The following is a 19679-nucleotide window of genomic DNA, read 5'->3' on the forward strand; positions in this document are numbered from 1 at the left end:
CTCTTTGGTCAAGGTGTTGTGTTTTCTGTTCTTCTTTCCCCATGCTTGGTGAATGTTTCCATGAGCAGGTTTCAGTGTGAGGATGGGAGATAGGAACCAGCTGTGCCCATGAGCTTGCTGACCTCTGACTTGATCTGGAAGGATGTGACATTTCCATGTCCATCTCCTCATTCCTGTTATTCTCATGCCATCTGCACACTGACATGAGGTTAGACAGAGGATGCATTAGTTTTGGATCACACTTGGACTAACTTTAATCTAATCCCCATCCTCTCTGTGCAGCAGCTCCATTTCTTCGTTCCCTCTTTCTCTCTGATCTATATGGCTAAACCTTCTCTTGTTATTTTTCTTGTCATCCTCTGCAAGAGCCAATTCAGCCTGACCTTTGCCAGTTCTCACTTTATGTCTTGGGCATCTCAAGACATAGGGCTAGGCTGCCTTTTTCCTTCGCAGCACGATCCTTTTACCCCATCCCTTATCAGCTCTCTCAGTTCTTTCATGTAGTTATTTCCTTGGCCAGCACAAAAGCCCTTTCTGGGCTTGAAATACACATTCCAGAGATCAAAGGTGCAAAACCACTAAAGGAAACTTCAAGCCATCCCTGTGTACAAGTCCCCAGAGACACCACCTAGCTGATTTTATAGTTAGGGCTGGTACATGGCAGAGTCCATCAGGAGGGCAGCCAGCAGCACAGCACTGGGCTGGGGCCAAGGGGTCCAGTAGCAGCACGGTGGTGGAAGAGGTCCACAAGGAAGGAAAGTCCTTGCTCCCAAGGATTAAGGTGAGAAAGGGTCCCAGTGGTTTATTTTTCTCAAGAGCTCTTCTTTTTCTGGGGCACAACCATGTACTGAGTGATGCTCAGAGAGGCATCTTGGCAGCCATTCTACTCCAGTCCCTCCAAAAGACTTGCTCTGATTTGACATTGAAGGAGGAATTGCAAAGAAACATCACCTTCCCTTCCTTGTGCTGCCTCATTTCCAGGCTGGGGAATTTAATGTGAAAAGCAGCTGTGGCCATCTTTCAGGGCAGAAAGAGAGCATGAGAATTGTGCAGGATTAGGGGCTTGTGGGTCCCAGAAGAATCATTAGGGAAGGAATGGTAACGTAAGGCTGAAGGCAGCTGGACAGAACTGTTTTTATTTTTGCGGCATGCCTTAAAAAAAAAAAAAAAAAAAAAAAAAAAGAAAAAAAAAAAAGAAAGAAAACAGAAAGACCAAAGCTCTTGTCCAAACACCATCATGGTTTTGGGAAGTCCAGTTCATTAGTGTCCTTCCTGACCCTGGTGCCCTGGGAAGGATCAGGGCTGTGGTGTCATTCCTGACACTCGAGAGTCCTGTGTTGAAAGCTAAACCCATCCTCACTGCAATGGAGGGATCTGCATGAGATAAACTGGATCCCAGCCACAAGACTTTCCAAGAAAAGCAAAGTGCTGCTTCTTCCCTCCCACATCCTATGGCCCTTCTACAGCTTTGGGCATGGTCAGGGACAATTTCATTTCGGCTTATGTCACCTGGAGCAAACTTCTAGTTCTGGTCCTTCTGCCTTGTGTCTCTACATTGTTTCTCACCTCACCAGGCAGCCCTTGTCCTTGAAAGCCCAGCTTAAAAATACCCTCAGGCTGTTGGGACCAGCGCTGCCAAGCTGCACTACAAGAAACCTGTTACTGGTGCCACTCTAATGTGATGGAGAAGATGGTCCTCAGCATCACCCCCCTCACCCCTGACCTCCTGTTGCTCCACCTCTGCAAGGAGGAGTGATATTCCTTGACATCTTCGACTCTACCTCCAGGGGCATAAACTCTTCTTCCCATCTCTCCTCATGGGAAATGGTGCCTTTGACCCTTGCCCTGTTGCTGGGGCTGGTCTGACTTGGCACAGGGATTCTGGAGCAGAAATTGCTGAAGTGAAGCAGGGTAGGAGATGTGCTCCATCTGTCTGGGATCAGGAGAAACATCTACAGAGGCCAAAGGCTGCTCCAGCAGACAGGAGGCTTTCACTTTGCTGCCAACACAACTGTTTTTCCAAGGCATAACTGCTGCCAGAAATCCACGGAGTCAAGACTTGCTATTTCTTTGCTTCTAAACAAAACAAACCCCATCTTGCTTTCTGCTGGGAGAAAAACTCTTGTCTCAGAGAATAAAATCAGGCAGAAAGAGAGCAGGGTCTTGTTTCCTCTCTCATTCAGTAATGATAAATTTTGGGGAGAGGGAAACCATGTTGCACGATCTGCGAGATGGGTGCATGGCCTGGGCATGCTCTAATCTGCACGGGGAAGGTTCATCCACTGCAAGATGTGTTTTAAGCATCTTTCCATCCTGATCACCCTTTGGAAGCAGTTGGACTCCTTCTCCCTGGTGCCTTAGGCGCTGTGAGCAGCGTGACGAGCTCGCTGCCGCGCTGCCCTTGCAGCTCAGCAGAACGATCATGCATAAAATCCCCAGGTAATTTACCCTGAGTGGGATCCTGTGATTTGCTGACATTCCTCATAAACTGAAACGAACATAAAAGAAATGAATGCGGAGCTGCTAATTTGGAAACTCATTTTGAGTAACTTCTCACCAGTGTGGTAACGGTTAGCAGGGAGCCCTGGTGATAAATAATAGTTGCTGAAATCCTGAATTGGCTATAAATTGGCATGAAGGAGCGGAATCCCCTGCGTGAGGCTCAGCCCAGTGAGTTACTCTACGCTACGCTCAGCAGCAGCCGTAGGTGAAGACAGAGGTAGTTTTAGCTGTATGAGGTTGTAGTAGCAGATGTCCTGACGTACATAAACTGGAGGATCATATGCATCCTCAAATGTCAACTCTGCTTTACATCGTTTACTGCTTCTGGGAGCTGTGGATTATCTGCCTCCCTTCTCTGCCGAGCACTTGTTCTTTTTAGCTGCTTGATGTAATTGCGTATAAACTGGGAATATCCCAAAGGGATCATTACTCTTCTGCACAAACTGCTTTCCTTATTCACATTTCACATCATCACCTGCAGGCATCCCTGAGACCGAGCAGTGTTTCCTTGCAGGGCAGTGTGTTCACACAGGGCTGCAGCGGCAGCAGGCAGAGAGCTGCTGTGCCCAGAGCTGGATGGGATGATGGGGTCTGACACCCAAGGTGGTGGTGGGCAAGATTTCCTCCTGGACATCTCGTTTTCCTTCCTGGTGGCTCACCCTCCCCAGCATCTCTGTGATGTTTGGTCCCGGAGAGGCAAAAGTGGCATCTCCACTCTGAGACGCTTGGGAAGAATCAGCAGAAGGGTCAGGAGCAGCTTCTCCCTCCCATGAGCTTGTGGCTGACTTGGCAGGGCTGCCAAGATCCACCTTCCATCACAATGGCCTGATGTTTAACAACACCTGGGAGGTTGGAGGATGTGCAAGGAAATGCTGATGGTGAGAGCAAAGTATGGTCACAGGATTTCTCTACTGAACATGACTGCTTTTTGGAAGTCACGAGTTTGAGATGGAGCAAAGATGAAATCAAAGTTTCTTTTCACCGTATTTTGTCTTCCAAGAGAGCCCCTGCTGCTGCTGCTGCTTGTACGTGGCTGTGATTGCAAGCAACACCTTCATGGTGTACAGCATTTGCTCATGAGGATGGGATGTTGTGCTGCTAACATTGCAGGTTTTGAGGGTCTGGGTGGCTCAGGCATGACTCAGCCAGCAGCCTGCAGAGCTGGTTGTCACATCAGCCATGTCCCAGGGGCAGCTTCCACCAACACTGTCCTGCAAAGCCCGTCAGAAGCAGACTGTAATTCTTTGTGACCACAGTCTTGGAAAGATACATATTTGTCTTTCAAAACCTTGCGACCACAGCAGTTGGTTGTTACACACACTGGGAGTGAGCCAGACTGCAAAGGACTGCTCAGCTTTTCAGGTACTGATCTGGCACTCAGCCCTAGGAGTTCAGACTTTCTGTTTGTTTTTCTCCTTCAGTGGAACTTCTGACAGACCCATCCATTGCGATGGCAGAGACCTGCTTATCTGAAAAGGAAATCGTTGTACAGATTGTGAACTGTGGTAGCTAGACCACAAAAGTAAGGCAGCTTGTCCGACATGTGGATATGGAAGATTTTACCTGGATATGCATGTGCTTCAGAAAGATATATGAGAGTTCAGTGTTTCCTTTGGATGTTTTGAATTTCCCAAGTGGTACCCTGACTGTGTGGTTTTGGCCCTTCTGCACCAATCATTACTAGCTGTGGCAAACCCAGAGCTAAGATCCCTTCACATAAATTTTCTCAGCATTGAGTGATTGCTGGTTTCTTCCTCCTGCTCCTTCCCAGGAAAGGCTGTGATTTACAACATACATTTGTATATTTTTAAATGTCCCTTCTGTATGATAAACAGCCTTGAAATATGCTACTAGAAGAGCCTCCGGGGAGATTAGCCCTGCTTGAGGCATCTTTGAAAGGCATGACATGTTTAAGAAACACCTCATCTTAGACAAACTGTTTGCTGGCTGAAGACATCCAACAGCAGCCAGTGATGAATGTTTTGCACAACAGAAGATGTAAATCTTATTTTAATCCTGTCCGACTCATGGTCAGCTTGTCCTGAGCTGGGCTCAGGGCTTGTGCCTTGTATTCTAAAAGCATCCTGTCCCAATCCCTGGGGCAGGTGGTTGACAATCCCCATCTCTCATAAGAGCAAAGGCAGAATGATGCTGTCAAGTCAAAATGACTCAGTAGCCATAAATCAGAGCAGGAAACCTCTAGCTCAGAAAGATATCATGAAGGAACTCATCTGACTGGATGATCTTATTCATGCCTCATGCAGGGTGGGTTCCCCTGATCTGGGACTTTAGTTTCTATGAGACCAAAACAAGCTCTGAGCTGACTGGGAGGGCTGCAGATATGACTGAAGCTATCTTGACCTTTCTGAACACTTCACGTCCTCGAGCTGGGGTTGGAGCACTGCTCTCCAAGCCAGAAGGCTGATGTCAGGATTGTTCATTCAGCAACGCTGGGTAAAGGCTAATAAACACCACTAAGAGCTTGCTAATAGCTCTAATTAGACTGCAGCTGATGCTTCATAAGTGGTTCTTTCCTCCTCCGCCCCTTCCTTGCAGCTATTTCCTGGTGGAGTTTAGGAAGGTGAGGTGGATTAATGCTACTTTGGGAGATAATCAAGACTCCCAGCTGCAAAATCACATTTTCCTCTTGGTTTTTTTTGCAGTGGGTCTGGCAGGGTTTTCTCAGGGCAGCCGTCTGCTTCAGGGCTAAACTGAGGTGCGGATGCTGCCTTTCCCTTGGTGTGTTGCTGGGAGTAAGCCTAGTTTGGGAGTTTGATAGTCCAGAGGTAGAATGAAAATGTAGCTTTGATGAGTTCCTTGTCCTTGCTGCTGGGACCTTTCCTGGCTGTGAGAGGATCAGCAAATTGCTTTCTCAAACACACGGGCAACAGAAGTAGTCCTTGTTAAAAAGAAGAAAGCTTTGCTGTACTTTGCTTTGTAGTGTTTGTTTGTTTCTTTCTTTGGTTGTTTGTGGTTTTTATTTAACCTTGAGTACTTCCTGCAGCAGGAGAGATTTGCATGTCAAGACTTTAGCTGTCTTGTGACAAGTGATGTTTTCAAGCTGCTTCTTATTTTTAAATTGGCCAAGAATCCTGACCATGGAGTCTGTGCACAGACGCTGTGCAGAGCAGGTGCTCAGGGACCCGTCACTGTTTAACACCTAATCCCCACCTATTTTTCACCGCGGGGTTGCACAAAGGAAATGATCCCCCCTGGTCCAGTGATGTGACTGTGGGTCACATCACCAGAAACCCTCTGTGATGCCCCAGACTCTTTACCTTGGAGCATCATGTGCTGCATTTCTCATCCCAGTTCTCTGCTTACAGACCCTGTGTCCCTTCTGTGGGTAAGATGGCTTGAGGTGCAGAATTACATGGGCTCCTACAGCATGGAAAACACCCCTTGCTGCATCATAGAACAAGGTGGGTTGGAAAGTCTTGCAGAGACTGAGGCAGCAAAGCCACGGGGCTCTGCTGTTCCTTGGCTTCAGGATCCTAATTCTGGCTCTGCTCTCCTACACCTTCGATTACAGCTCCTATAACGCATCTGAACAACCTGCTGTGCAACCTTCCTCCACAGGGATTCATGGGCATATTTTGAAAGCCTCTTTAGTCCAAGCCCCCACAAAAAAAAAAATCAAACCAAACACACTTTGGAATAAAGCACCCGAGCAGATGACTTGGAAATGGCTCTTACATAGCTCTGGCGTTGGATGCAGGCATATGTCCCGATTCTGTGGACTTAAAAGCACAGTGATTGTGTTAGCAGATCTTGTTTCCTTCTTACAGAGATAAAAGCAAGGAGCAGGCTGGATTTTTGTGGGAGAGAGAGCTTTTTGAGAGACGGCCTCATTGAAACCTCTTATGGAAATAAAACAAACATCTACAGCTGGGAAAACTAATAAAAGCTGTCCCGCCCACGGCCCAGGACACTCACTGCAAAGCAGGGATTTTGTTCTGTGTGTCTGGACTTGAAGAGTGCAGTCTCCCTATGGAAACTGTCTGGAGGAGGGAAACTGGGCATTGCACAGAAAAAAATCAGTTCTTTAGCATGGGCCACAGCGTTTGCTGCGGCATTTTCAGGCATGTGCTAAGGGTGAGGGAAGTAGAGGAGGGTAAGGTGAACATCTGGGGGCCTCAGTAATAAACTGCAGCAAGATGTAGGTGTGAGGTTAGTGAACTGCTGTTTTCTGGTTAAGCTGCAGTTGTGATATTGATGGATATTGGAGGTGAGGAAGGGGGCCTGGGGAACCTGATTTCACTCCCTTTGCCAAAATTATTCTACTGGTCCCTGCAGGAGGCTGAATGGGCTGAGTATGCCCAGCTATTTTTGTGGGGGGGGGCAGGGTGGGTGGCAGGCAGCGAGGATTTGGTGCAGGACTGGTGCTCTGGTCCCTATGAGCCAGTTGTGAGAGTATGCTGATATTTAAGTGTCAACATCTCCCTGGGATGTGAGTGATTTTAAATGGGATGTGTGTGTTTGCAAGAGGAGGATGCAGAAGGACAGTGTTTTTAGGCAGAGACTGAGTCATGTTTAGAACTAACTTCTTTCTGCAACAGCAGGACTGTGAGCACTGGATTTACTTCACTTTCTAGAGAAAAGCTGAATTCCTCTTTTGGGACTCAGGGGAAAAGCATTCCTTGAAATATGATCAAACTCTTGCCACTTTGTGTGCTGGTGACAGCCCTGCAGAACACAGCGGAGATGAGTGCTCCTTATTCCCAGTATCCCTTCCCAACTGGGGATTCCCAATTGCTCTTGGATGACGGTGGTTTTTGAAGGTGCCAGAGTCATGTGGAGCTCATCAAATGCTGGCATCAGTTCCTGGAAGAGATGGGCTCTATTCGGAAACTCAGCAAGGGCTTCCTGTGCTTCCTGGAAGCTGTGCAGGGGACTGTGGTTCCCGGCTGCTTGAGGAGGTGCAGAGCTCACTGCTAACCCTCTGCACCCCAAATGCTGCCTGTGCCAGGGAAACGAGTGTGCAGGTTCTGGCAATGAAGTTTAGGCAGTTTCTTTCTGGCAGCTGCTGCCTGGATTTGGCAGGCAGGGGGACTTTGTGACATTTACTCCTTGTCCCTGGGAATGTGGAGGAGGCAAAAATGCCCTGACCTCATGCCATGCCTGCTGTGACACTGAGAAGATGCTGTGCTAGTCTGGAGCAATGAATGCTTCCTCCTGCATTTCACACCAAACAAACTGTCAGGAGAGCGATGAGAGATTGCTGTAGTGACTTTGGGTGGGAAAAAAACCCTCAAAGCAAATCGAGCAAGTTGAGACACACAAAGGATGAAGCTTTTGAAAGGGGAAAAAAGAGTCCTGGGTGTGCTGTGAGCCACGTGCTGGCTCCTGATGTCTGGTCTTGTGCTGTCAGAAAAGGCAAAGCTGTTGAGACCTTGCTTGGCTGTTTGGGGTTTTTTGAGCCACGTTCACAATATTCCTGGGAAATCAGAGTGTTGTATTCAGCTCACAGCTCTTGAATGTGATAATAGTAAAAATCACATTTCTGAGCCTCCTTGGAGCTCTTTGGAAACAGAACAATTTAACTGGGCTCCCAAATGGCAATCCCACTGGCAAGGCCCTCCAGGCTGGCCAGCCCTGGAGCTGAGGGTGAGCTCTTTGGGGAGACACTTCTCTGGCCCTTGATAACACCCTCCAGTTCCTGTGTGTGCTCCAGGTGCAGCCCTGGGTGGTTCCCCAGGCCTTTCTGCAGGTCTTCTGTGGTCCCCTGGGCTCCCCCATGTAGGAGGACGCTGGCATGGAGGGAGGGGCACTTACACTATTCCTTCTGCAAGGCACCCTGTGTATGCACTGGCTGGTGAGACAGGATGTTGTCCCACTTCATCCCTGCACACAAGGTGCTGCAACAACTGAGCCCCTGTTTCCCTCTCAGAGCTCTCCATTCTCTTGCCTCCGGAGCTGTTTCACTCAGCTTTTTGCCTCTGCTGCCAGAAAGCTGCAGAGGGGAAGTGCTGGTCTCTGGCTGCTGCTTTAAGACCCTGTGATGTTCTGTATGGGCATTTTGGGCCCTTGTGCCTTGATTTTCTAGGACTCTCAGATCTTCTGCCTTAAGGAAACTGTTAGAGCTTTAGAAATAGTCCTTCACCCAATTGCTTGCACAGCACAGAGGTAGCAAAGCCTGCTCCAGTTCCCCTGTTCAGCCTTTGACGGAAGGTTTGAGAGATTTGGCAGGGCATCCTATGGTGGAGAATTTGGGGTTTTAATTGCACCATCTGTTTTTCCTCTCAGCTAATGTTTGCTTGAAGGCTCTTGAAATGCAAACAAGGCTGAACTGCACAAATCTGGAGCCACGCACACAAGTAAGGACTGCAAGAACTGGTTTTAGGGTTATCCCATCATTCTACCTTCTTGCATGCAAGCTCATGAAGCATGAAGTACTGTGCACAGATAGTGAGAGTGCTGGAAGAGCTGCCTCATGTGTGCAGAGCAAACCCCTTGGAGTTTCCTGAAACATTTAGAAACAGAGCAGGCATGAGGACTGTATTATGGTGGAGCTGGAGCACCTTCTGGTAGGAACTCTGGGATGTAGAAGTGTGTCTGACGTGAAAATGGCAGGATATGTTTAATTTTCAAAGTTTTTGGGAATTCTTTGAAAAGGAAATCCTGGATGCCTTTAACTGTTTCAAAAGCTAGCTACTTTCTGTAAATAAAACTTTTTAAAAAGTTTTAGACATTTTAGCATTTCCTTGGAAATCTACATCTGGGAAGCTCTGGTAGGGGTGTGTGAAGGAGGCAGACAAATACTTGTGAAAGGAGTTGCTTTCCTCGACAGATGTAAACTGAACTGACATAAATCACAGCCCTAAATTTTGCACCACAAACCCCCTCTCCCTGCTCTTTTTGGAGGTTTGGGGTAGCTTTGTACATGGCTCCAGGAGACTGGAAAGAGCCAGAGAGAGACAGCAGCCAAGAGATGTGGGTTGGATGAATTTTCAACCATTGTTTAAATGTCACTTTGTCAAAATCCTTTTGGACACTTTGGTTTGTAGATCAGATCCTGTCGTCGCACAGGAAGGCTGGGTCCCTCCAGAGCTGCTCTCAGCAGGGTCTGGTGTTAGAAGCGATGTCTGCTTTGCCTGACACCAGCCAAGCCTGTCTGATTATTCAGAGGAGAATTGGATGGCAGTGCTGAGAGACTGTTATTAAACCGGGCACCTGTGGATCCTGCTCAGTGTGCCTGTGTGCTACAAGCCTACACAGGTTTCCACAGTGCCTACTGCCAGCAGGCAATGTTGGTGTCGCACCTTGGACTCGGACAACATAATTATCATCACACCCCTCCCTCCTACCTCAGCGTGATTTGCTGCCAGTGTTGTATTAGCAAAGGGAGAAAAAAAAAAAAAAAAAAAAGTCATGATTCCAGTGTTCAGACAGTAACAGAGATGTTTGTACGGCAGTTGTGATTGTGACTGGTGTAATCTTGGTGGTTAGACAGCTTTAAGTGGGATTTAAAACAGGCAAAGATGCCAAAACAAATAGCAATGAGATAGATGGACTATTAGGCACAGCTTGTTTGAGTCACTCAGTTCAGGAAGAATTTACCTGGTTTGTGATGCACTGACACTGCTAAATGAGAGGAAAAAAGGGGTATGACCCTGGTGGGATGCCACCAAGGAATGAGTCAGCACCAGAGTTCAAGTATTGCACTGGGGAAAGCTTTTAAAGCAGCTGTATCTGCTCAGTGATTCCTTGGCTGTTGGGCTTGGGCTTCACCCTATTCAGTGCTTCCCACGGAGAGAAGATTTGGCAATGTGCTCTGAGCCTGGGGTCCAGCCAGGTGCACACCTTTCTGTCTGATGGTATGGAGAAACATGATCCCAAACATTTGTCATTATGATTTTATCTTTGAGTGCTCAGTTGATTTTTTTTTCCAGAGCAGGACCTTTCTCCTGATTTTTCAGCCATTTAAATCAAAAGCTGGTGTAAATATCCATAAGGATTCAGGCAGGTACATTCCCTCTTTGCTCCCAGCCTAGGCTATCACAATCCCAAGCTTTCAGGAGACCTGCTCTTTCCCACTGACTGGTATTTAGTGCTTGAGCCACTGGAGCTGAGATGCCATTCACACCTTCCAGGCATGCAGATACATCATGCAAGCAGCTTTTATCAACAGCATCACATTTCTCACTTGAAGACCCAGTGTGAACCTCAGTGAGAGGACATGTGGCCCTTGGGAGAGGGACCACAGCAAAGCAGACAGAGTCAGGTGATGCATGGGAGCACACATGCCTTGCCTGCAAAAGGAGAAGGATATCTCCTATTTCAGCTAAAAGTGGCATGCCTTTGTGTCTCTTCTCGGAACAAAAGCCTCTTTCCTATCTCCAACAATGACCTCTGCACATGTGACATTCAGCAGAGAAAAGCGTAATTGCATAAACCCATGATTTGCAGAACAACAGCTTTCCCAAGGCTATGCAAAAATGGCTGGTGTTTGTCAGCGATGGGTACATGAGGAAAACAGAAGTTTCAGGGCCAGCTGGTTTATGTGTTTTTAAGTCAATCTGCTGCTGGTAAAGCTCTAATTGACCAAACTCTGCCCTGGAAGTCCTGGCTGTGCAAGGCAGATGCCTCTCTACAGCCATTTCTTGCCTCAACTTCCACCAGTCGACTGGAGACGTTTTTTTGTTGTACTTTCTTTTTTTAGTTTTAGTTTTATTTCTGCCCATGTAATTACTTATTCGCTTAATTCCTAAAGAGAAAAGAAGCAAACTCAAGCAAATTGGCTGAAAAAGACAGATGAAGAGCTGCTTCTGTAGTGGAGATCATCAGGAATTAATTTCTGCCATCCTTGCCTTGGTGCAGTCCAGACTTCATTAGAGCATTTGCAAAACTCCTCCTGGCAGTCGGGCATGCAGCGGAATAATTTGTGTCTCCCTATAGATTTTACTGGTATTCGCCTCTGGGTTTGGCTGGTCTCATTTAGGAATGTTTGTGTTGTTTGCTGCTGCATGGAAGGGACTTTTTGTACTATCTTTTGCATAACAAAACTGTGTACACTTTCAGCAGGGCGCACAGCAGTTCGTCAGCTGAGTAGGAGACGTGTCCTTGCTGTGATTTGTTGTAGATGGAGAAGCACAGTGGGAAGATGACAGGACAGTGCTCATGGCCATGAAAATGGGACTGAGCTTGATGCTTGAGTGTCTATCACAAAGAAAAGGATCGTGGTCACACAGGTAAATGGATGGAGCTGGGCATGCATCCATCCTTACTTAAAACAGGCTGTGCATCCCACCTGGAGAACCATATCTGCCTTGTGTGCAGTGATGTGGTGCTGTGATTACTGAAGGACACTCAGATTTACGGGGTGTTTTCAGATATTGATCAGCCAAATAAACAAGCTGAAGTTATGGTGAACTATCTGCGACAGTCTGACCTGGGGAAAACGTGTCTCTGCAAGTGCCTTGTGCTGAGGGCCACGTGGGCTCCCCCAGGAAGCAGCTGGGTGGGAGCTATAGCAACATGTGATTTAATTTGGTTTTCATTAGAAAAGGTGGGAGCCTGTTAGGCTGTGGTGAGATGGGCAAGATGAACCAATCGTAATAAACACTTCCAGGAATTTAGCTCTTTGCCTTCTCTTGAGTGGATAATGTGAACGCTGCAGATCTGCTGGAAACCAGCCTGCAGTGCCTTTGGAGGGGTGGGCAATTACCTGCAGGAAAACTTGTTCTAGCTTTGCTAAATATAGCAGAAAATACCCAGGGCACAACACGTGTCTCCTGGGATGGAGAGGGTGCACAACTGATCTAATAAGCTGCTGGAAACTTGAATTTTGGCCCAGATGCAAGCTGTGGTGTTAACCCTTTCAGGTATCTGCTAAGAGAGCATGGACTGCATCCTGCAGTGTCCATGGAGTCCCATGGTATTAGATATGGCATTATTCTCACTTAAGTGCAGCTAATTATATGTAGCAACTTCTTTCAAATAGTTTGAGGCAATGAAATGATTATAATTAGGCTGCCATTTACAACAAAAAAGGAAAAAAATCCCCAAAACATGGAGCGCAGTGAGCCAGAACCTTAGATCTAAGAGAGGAGAAATTAAATAACCTAAACATTTATTATGTGATTTATGAAAACCAATGACCTAGCACCAGTGTCCCTTCCCATGAGTGGTATGACTCCCACAGGTCCCAGGCATGACTTGCAGGGGTGCTGGGGATGCATCTGTCCCCTCCTGCTTGTTCTCTCTCACTTTGTAGTGATGCTGCAGTGGCCACAGGTCACTGTGGGAAGTTGTCAGGCAAGCTCTGCTAAAAGCTGGAAAGTCCTTCTTGAGCTCGAGTTTTTCTGCAAAAGCAGAAGAAATAAAGAAGCCAAGAAGAAGAAGGAAACAGCCTGTGGAGTGGTGTGGGAGCCCACAAAAGTGAAGAAAGCTAAAGCAAAGCCCAGCTGGCTGCTCTCCCTCCCGTGGAGCACCACGCTAGCACTGATCCACATGTGGCAGCCAGCCCAGGCTTGACTGCTGTGCTGGGTTTATTAGCAGGTTCCCATAGCACTGCCCTCCCTGGGCACCCTCTCCTCCCCTGCACATGCTGCTGACCTTCTGGAGTGGTTTGTGGACTGGGAGAGGCTGCTGGGTATTTACGAGGAGCTTCGCTCCTGTTTCAGCTCCCAGGCTCACAGTGCAAACATCAACGTGAATCTTTCAGTAAACAGCCAGGGACTAGAGGGAGGAGAAGGATTAGAAACTCCGAATAATGACTGAAATGTCAGACATTTATTATTAAGTCAGTCCTTATGTTGACAGCTGAGCATTCAATATTAAAAGCATCCTTGATCATAAAAGCCAAAGGCAAACCTGATTCTTAAATATCCCAGTTGTTCTTTTTGACCTAGTTTTTGAAGTCTTAAGGAGGAAATAAAATCTTAGAAAATATTTACAGACATGAGAAATGCAGGATTTCATCACGGCTGGTGACTTCATGGATCTGCCTGGGGCAAGGACAGCAATTAAAAAGCAGGAGGACAAAGTCTCACATCTCCTTTACAGAGGTATTGTCAATCCTAGAAGCTGAAGCTGTGTTGTTAGGGCTGGAAGAGCAAGAAGTCACCAGGTCTCAGTGTGGAGTGCTCCAAAGGCTTTCAGGACGTTAAAGGAGTAGCTGTGAGCGAGGCCGAGGTTTGACAGACTTTGCCAGGAGCTATAAAGGTGAAATGATCAGTGTTGTGTTGTGTGTCAGTGAAGCAGAAATGCCAAAGAACTGCTCTGAATAATTCATGGTCTTTGCAGGTCAAAGTCTCCTATGAGAAGACTGGTAGAAAAGGCTTGATGGTGCTCACCCCAAGCATCAGCATTAGATTTCAGTTTTGGATTGGGGTAAGAATAGAAGACAGCAGCAGGAACGGGGAGAAGGACAGAAAACCCAACCTACCAGGAGATGGAGTAAAAGAAAATTGTTTACTGATGATTGAGGCAAAATAGGATAAGTGTGAAGCTCTTCCAATGTGCAAAAAGCTACTGAAAAGAGGAAGAAAATATTTTTTTTCCTCTGTGTCTTTCATGGCTAAGAAAAGATGTCATGACTGTAGCCAAACCAGAAAGACACAGATGATGAGAAACTGTTTCTTAGGAAAGTTGTTGAAATTCCACTACTGGAAGTCTTTGAAAAGAAAGGGAAAAACACCTGCTACAGCTCTGAGCTCCTTAGGCTCCTCCAAACTTAATTTTTTTATGAGTGTATTAATTTGTGGTTATTACCATGGTATTAGATAGATGGCAGAGCTGTTGATGGCATTTTGGAAGGGTTCAACTCCAGAGCTGCAGTCAGACACTGCCAGAAACAGCTCTTAGAGCAAAATCTTGAGCTGAGACCACAGACCTTGGTGGCTCAATGTTAAGAAGAGAATGGAACCTGTGAAGAGAGGAAAGCACCTCTTGGTATCTAATTAGGTTCTTTGTAAATTGTGGGAGCCCACCAGACACCTCACCAGTTTTCCCATGGCACAGACAGATTTTTCTGATTGCCAGGTTTCAGGAGGGGTGGCAGAATGGGACTGAGATCTCCAGCCCAGCTGAAATGATCCAGATGGGTTTCTGGGACAGTTAAGCCCCTCTGTATTCAACCACACAGAAAGGGATGTGACCCCCCTCCCCATCCAAGAAGCAGCTCTCTGCCAAGATAATCCCGCCTGGCTGTGCCAATGGGGATTTGGTACCCCTGAGTCCCTGGTCAGGATCTTGAACTGAGGCTGTGAAAGGGGTTGCCAGGCCCTCAGATCCACCAGCAGAACTACCCAAACAGCCTAATTTTGATGTTGGATGTGGGGGAACTGGGAGGGTACGAGTGGATGGCAGTTTGTTGTGTGGCAGTTCACATTTCCACATCTCTCTCATGTTCATGGTGCCTCTGGGAGCTGCACAACTCTGTTCTCTTGATGAAGGACATATTGTGCTGGAAGCACGGTGCTTGGCTAGATGGACCTTTGGGGCTAGAACAGCCATTCCTATGTACTCATTTAAATTTCATTGATTTTTCTAAAGAATTATTTCTCCCTTGATGGTCTAGAAATAAAACTCTTGCCCTGACTGGTGCAACAACCCCATGATTTCTATCTATTGACAAGGTGGTTTTCACACTCTATCTCAACACGGCCAAGCTATTCTTCAGCACGCTCGATCAGAGGAAGAGAAAATTACATTTATATACCTCCTGCCGCTTCCCGTTACATCTCCCCTCCTGGACTTCCAGTGGCAGGTGTTTATGCAAGATCCCATCTACAGGCTGGCCAGTGAGTTACCCAGCATCAGGTTTTCACAGGAATATCTCCTCTCGATGTGGGCAGTGCCTAATTAGGCACATTGCCAGGCTACAAATTTGCAGTGATATTTTTAGTTTCTCTCTGAGGTTCCTTTTGGTCTCTGGCCTTATCTCAGCTGAAGCAAAACAGCTTGTGTGGCTACTCTTTGTACCCCGGTCTGATTTCTGGCTCATTTCTCATGGTGCAGCCAAATGTGTGCATGGCAAGCAGGGACAGGGAGTGGTGCTGACCCTTTTGTGCACAGCACATGTGCCAGGCTGTTGACCTGGAGCCAAGGGCTTGCTTGAAGGTTTCTCTAAAATCAAACGCTTTGAATAGTAGCAGAAGAGGAGTGTGGAAGCTGGTATGATGACCCTGCAGGTGTATGTCAGCAGCTTTGCTGGGTTACCCCAGGATAATGTGACAAAGGTGTTATTTTCCAGATTTCACTTTGTTTAGGATCTTTCTGGTCAATATATATATGGATCAGGGGTTTGGATGAGGAAAACTTCATGGGTTTCAGAATTGCAGCCACACTGTTTCCACCACTCACAGTCTCCTTGAAGACCTTGGAGCTCATTTCCTTTGCTTGAATTTCAGTGGATTAGCCAAGTAGTGTTTTCCAGAAGCAAGTAAGAATTATGGACTTAAAATAGGCACAAATTCCTGAAAGTGATGAAGTGTGGAGGCTGTACATACCATGCCCCAATGAACAGGAACTTGATTGCATGGGAAAGTGCTCCTGCTGTGGGAACTTGTTATTGTGGGTGACTTTGCTCTCACGGGCCATATTTTTGAGAATGGCAGTTGAACTATGCAACTTATAAATATATGTGTTCTTGTCCAGATGTCCTGTTTAGGCCAAAGCTCTCACTTCACCTGTAAGAGAGCTGGAAAAGCATGGACCTGCCTTAGAAATCAATTAGCTGCCTCCAAGGCAGGATTTATCTTGAAAAATAGTTGGATCAGGATAGGGAACATGTCAGAGTTGGAACTAGAAGATACTTGTCTGTCCCAGTGCCTACAGAGCTCAATAGAACTCTTTTTAATTGCTTTTTGGGAAGTTAGCTATAACCAGGTAGTTGCTTTCCTTTGGCAAGAATTTGGGGGTATTTGTGGCTCTGGACTAAGAAGGAACAGCAGAAATAATAGTGCACTCATTATGACCAAACCAGTTTATGCTTAATCTTTCAGTTTTTCCAGGGAAAGACCTCGGTATTGAACTCCATCTTAGTTTATATGCTCTACACATCTCTCTCACACTTCCAGCAAACTGGAAAGCTCAGCCATGTCAGTGACTGCTTCTGAGCACCAAAATTAGAAGCTCTTGTTGAATAAGGGTGGCTGATGTCAGGCAATGGGGGTAGCCAGTGGCCAGGGAAGGGCTGGAGGGCAGAAGTGTGGGGCTCTGTCCCACGCTGGCTTTATTTAGTTAAGACACTGTAGCCCAGTCTGCATGTTTCCCAGAGCTTTCCAAATAGGATGAATATGTGTCCTGTTCTGTAGAACATCCCATCCCCACTGGCAGGCCAAGACCTCTACTCCCCTCCTGCACTGTGTGGGTTCTGCTGTCAGATGGAGGAGAGGAGCTTAAGTCCTGGTGCAAATGCTGTTCTTCCTTACTGTGTTGCCACTGGCTGGGAACAATGCAGGTGAACTGTCCTGAACCAGCCAGGAAGGCCAGCAGAGGCCAGGAGAGTGACCTCTTCCTAGCTCCATATCCTTGCAAATGTGCACTGAACAATCCCTTTGGTTACCAGATTCCTGTGTGCTTGTGACCAGGAGTGGGGTGAGGGAAGAACAACTTCTGCCCAAGTGCAGGGGCGGCCAGAAACACTTTCAGCCCAGTAGCAGCTGCAGTGATGCTGGTGCAGCTCCCTGTGGTGTCTTGCTGGGGCCGGATCCAGAGCTCCTCTATATCCACTGGCACTGCTACACAAAATCAGGCATTTGTGCCATCTCACTGCTGTGTGCATTAACTCATTCCCTGCCTTTGAACTAGCATGTGGCCATTGGTGCAAGGGCTGTGGGACACCTTTCTCTGCCCCAGCCATGCCTTACCTGATGCTTCAGCCTTGCTTTGGCTCTTTTCCCACTGTGTTTCAGCCTCCGATGTGCCCAACTTGTGGCGTCCTGGCTTTTGTTTTCAGGTCAGGGCATCCTATCACTGGAGTTAAACACCATCTGCACCTGTGAGGGCATTACTGGGGGACACAGTGCCTCAGAGCATGTGACAGGGTGTGTAGGCAGGGCTGCTGCATCCCTCCTCCTTATGGATAATGACTTCAGAAAAATGACCTGATAGGGGGTCTCTGATTAACGCATCAGCTCTTGGTCCATGAGAGTGATGCCACCTGCAAGCTGGACACTTGCACTGACCTAATGTCTTTGTGGCTTCAAGCCACATTACACCATCTGCCAGCAAAGGAGAGCTTCCCAGCACCCCACCACGCAGGTGTGGGGGTGGATCACTACATGCTTCCATGCCAGGGTATGCCAGGAAGGATCCAACCTTCTCCCAGAGGCCAGCAGCCCCTTGGGTTAAACTGCACACATGATTTTCTATTTGTGGCCTCCTTCTGCAGGCAGCAAAGCCCTTAAGTTTTTGGAAAAAGCCTACAATCCTGTTGAGCCCTGCTACAACAACAGGTTATTGTTCTGGCATAGGTGAAGGACGGGACCTCTGCCTGGGAGCTTTCCAGGAGCTGTGCTGCTTAGCTGGAAGGAAGCAGAATTGAATCCACCCGCAGTGCTAATGCTGACTGCAGTGCCGGGAGGTCTCCGACAGTGTGCAGAGCGCAAGGAATCCAGCTTCACGTGCCAGCACCATGCAGAGCTGGCACTTCCAGCCCCTCCTGTCCTTGCTGTAAGTGGAGTGTGCCCGATGGAGGAGAAAGGCCAGAAAATAGTGTTGAAATGTTGGCAGTGCTGCCTCGCTGTCTGTGCTGGCCGCAGAGCACTTCGGATGCTCCTGATTCCTGGAAGCTTACTGTCTTTTGATAGAGAGAAACACAAACTATTACTGTCATCTGACTTCTCTGTAACAGCTCAGAGACATTAGAAAGCAAAAGCTGAGATCTCGCTTCAAATGTGCAGCTCTAGTTGTGGCTATTTGTGCCATGTCTGTGGTTATCAGGGTGGTTTCAGCCCTCCAGTGAGAAGTGTCCGCTCTCTTATTTAGCGATGATCCCGCTACAGCCCCACTAAGCCCTGGGGACAGTCCGCCTGTATCGGTGCAGAGCCACTTCCAGCTCATTCCCATACATTTGCCAAGGACAGCTTTTCCCCAATGTAGCCTGAGCTGTGGTTTAGATGAAAGGAAATTTGCAGTTTAAAAGCATCCTTCCATTTCAGTCAGACTTTTCCTTTGCAGAGTGTTAGCACTGTCATTTCCTACTCGGGTGGAACCAATTGGTATCTCCTTCTGTGGCCTCAAGCTTGGCAGCGTGACCCTCTGCCACAGCGGTGCTGCTGCGCTGGGCTGGCAGCTGCCTCTCCACCATGACAAAACTGTTTGCATTTGCTGGCACTCCTGACATCTCTTGTTGAGGTTGTCACAACAGCAGCAGCTGAAGTGGTTGTGTACCCATCAAGGAGAGCAGGCTCTGGATCTCTGCCCTGCTCTGGGCATGGGGACACTGCTGTCTGCATCCTTTGCCAAAGGCCAGATCCAGGAGGTGGCATGTGGCAGCATCATAACACACCCCCTTTTCATCGGCAGCAGGGGGGTTCCCTTGGGGTGTCTGGAAAGGGGAGCTCTCTTTGCCAACCTGCCAAACTAGATTTAATTCAGCTCCCCAAAAGGAAGCCTCCTGAAACTGAACACACCCCATGGAAAGTGCCCTCCGGCAGCTGCAGAAAATCTGAGGAAGACTCTGCTTATTTCCAGACTAGAAAAACCAATCTGATGTTGAAAACATGGCTAAAATAGAAGCCTGCTTAGCAGAGGAAGTCCAGGGAAGGCTGCAGTGGGTAAAGGTGGTGCCAAAACTACCTCTTCCAAACAAGCCTGGAAACAGGCATATTTTGCAACTACCAGAAATCCAGAGCTTCTTCTCAGTTGGGGCACTGCATTTCATTAAAGTCCCTTAGTCCAGTTCTAAAGCTGAATTCACAGTTTGCTATCATGACATTATGAAGTCGAATGCCACTGGCAATGGAAAAAGATATTGCCTCCCAGGCGGGAGTTTCAGGAAAGTGTTCCAGGAGGCAGAGGGGGAAGGGCTTCCCCAGCTGAATTTTACAATAATTTTTGCTGGCAGAAAAGTCTGAATTTAAAGAAACATGGTTTTCTGATTAGAAAATGCTCCCCTGGGTTTTCTGTCCTTAGCTGCCTGGTTTTCATCACTCTTGTGACATTCCTGAGGCTTGGCAGTACCCAGAGCTGCTTTGGAGGCACTGAGCCGGGTGTGACCCTGCTTT

The sequence above is a fragment of the Myiozetetes cayanensis genome, unplaced genomic scaffold, assembly GCF_022539395.1.
Source record: "Myiozetetes cayanensis isolate MyiCay16 unplaced genomic scaffold, myiCay2020 scf17, whole genome shotgun sequence".
NCBI classification, from domain to species: domain Eukaryota; kingdom Metazoa; phylum Chordata; class Aves; order Passeriformes; family Tyrannidae; genus Myiozetetes; species Myiozetetes cayanensis.